Below are 2,405 nucleotides of genomic sequence, written 5' to 3'. Positions count from 1 at the left end.
CCCAGAGACACTGCAAAACTTCTCTAAACAGTCCCTCATAATTTGAGCTTGTTTAGTACTAGCCTCAGCAAATAACACCAAATCATCAGCAAAAAATAAATGAGAAACACAAGGCCCAGAGTGAGAAGATTTAACACATTTCCATCTCTTCTTGCCCACTTCATCAAAAATAATATGAGATAACTTCTCAATGCAAAGCACAGACGGGTAGGGGGGAAAGTGTTGAATATTTGGATTGCAAAGGGAGCAAGAAATGTACTGAGAGAGAGAGAGAGAGAGCAGAGAGCCTTAGATTGTTCTAACAGAATGCTTACTCTGCATGAACATTCCAGCAGAGCTTATATTCCTTCATGACTATATCATGTTCTCTTACATCAGTAGATTCAAATCTAACGGTTTGTAATAGTAAGCCAATGTGAATATGACACATGGCAATACACAGTTGTCCTAACAGCTGGGAATTCAAAACAGACTCAAGCATTGCACCTGGCATATAAGCACAAGGCACTCAGCTAATACAAAGATTAGAACAGATTAAATATAAACTGACTTAGAACTTACTAACTAATCTGAAATTAGCTAGACAGTTTACATTTTAACACTCCCTTCTAAAGTGCTAGCTGATTTCACTCCAAGCATTCTCCTCAAATAGTCAAACCTGTCTTTGGGAAGTGCTTTGGTGAAGATATCAGCAATCTGCTCTTCTCCCTTGCAGTAGAGCAGTTCAATCACTTCTTCTTGTATTGCATCTCTAATAAAATGAAACTTCCTTTTAATATGCTTGCTCCGTTGATGAAATACTGGATTTTTAGCCATTGCTATGGCTGAAGTGTTGTCACAAAACACAGTTGTTGCAGTGGTCTGTTCTTCCCCAAAATCTTCAAGAACAAACCTGAGCCAAATGGCTTGTGATGTAGCTTCTGCTGCACTCACATACTCTGCCTCTGCAGTAGAAAGAGCCACACTGTGTTGTTTGACTGATGCCCACGAAAAGGCACCACTTCCAAATGAAAACGCATATCCAGAAGTGCTTTTCATATCTTCCTCAGATCCACTCCAGTCACTGTCACAGTAACCAACTAAGAGTGCAGATTTTCCAGTCACATACTCAATTCCATAGTCAATTGTGCCTTGTATGTACCTTAGAACCCTTTTAGCTGCCCCATAGTGCATCTTAGAAGGGTTGTGCATGAATCTTGCAAGCAGGCAGGCAGAGAACATGATATCTGGCCTGGTTGCAGTAAGGTACAGCAGGCTGCCTACAATTTTTCTGAACAAACTTTCATCTGCAGCATCACTTCCATCCTCTCTTTTCAATTTATCAGTAGCCACTAATTGAGTGCTTACTGACTTGCAGTCTTTGAGTCCAAACTTATCCAAGAGAGTGAGAGCATACTTCTTTTGATGAATGAAGATGCTCCCTTCAGTTTGTGTTACTCCCATACCAAGAAAATGGTGGAGTAAACCCAAATCAGACATCTCATACTTGCACATTATTTCAGCTTTGAATTCTTTCATCATTTCATCACTACTTCCTGTGTACACTATGTCATCTACATAGATTGACACTATTAGTGTTCCCACACCTTCCTTTGTTCTCACATAGAGAGTGGCTTCACTTGGACTTTTGTGAAAACCACACTGATTCAAGTAGGTGTCGATTTCACTATACCAGGCCCTTGGAGCCTGCTTCAACCCATAGAGAGCTTTTCTTAACCTATACACCTTATCCTCATCACCTTTAACCACAAAACCATCCGGTTGATCAACATAAACTTCTTCTTCAAGGACACCATTTAAGAAGGCTGACTTGACATCCAATTGCCATAGTTTCCAGACTTTCTGAGCAGCAAGAGCTATGAGAGTTCTAATGGTGTCTAACCTTGCCACAGGAGCAAAGGTTTCATTGAAATCAATCCCTGGTTTTTGTGTGTATCCCTTGGCAACAAGTCTTGCTTTATGTTTTTGAATGGAGCCATCAAGATTAAGCTTAATTTTGAATATCCACTTCACTCCCACAATTGGTTTACTACTTGGCCTATCAACCAATTCCCAAGTGGAGTTTTTCTCTATCATAAGTATCTCCTCAGTCATAGCCTTCCCCCAAGCTTCATCTTTGACAGCTTCTTCAAAATTTTCAGGTTCAATAATGCTCATCTTGCATTGAGCATACACTTCACTCAAACTCTTCCATTTCTTTGGGGTGTTATCATAGGTTTCAAATGGAGCAGAGTCTTGAGTAGCATGCAAATCACTACTTGTTTGTGTTTCCATAGGAGTCAGCACAATCTGTTGCTGTAACAGATTTGGTTCTGAATCCAAATCTGATACTGTTGAACTTGCTCCTTCTCCCCAAGACATAGGAATTTGCAATGTCTCATTTGTTTCCCAATTCCACATTGCTT

This window comes from Prunus persica, chromosome G6 (genome assembly GCF_000346465.2).
Source record: "Prunus persica cultivar Lovell chromosome G6, Prunus_persica_NCBIv2, whole genome shotgun sequence".
NCBI classification, from domain to species: Eukaryota; Viridiplantae; Streptophyta; class Magnoliopsida; order Rosales; family Rosaceae; genus Prunus; species Prunus persica.
Note: the sequence above shows the minus strand (reverse complement) of the source record.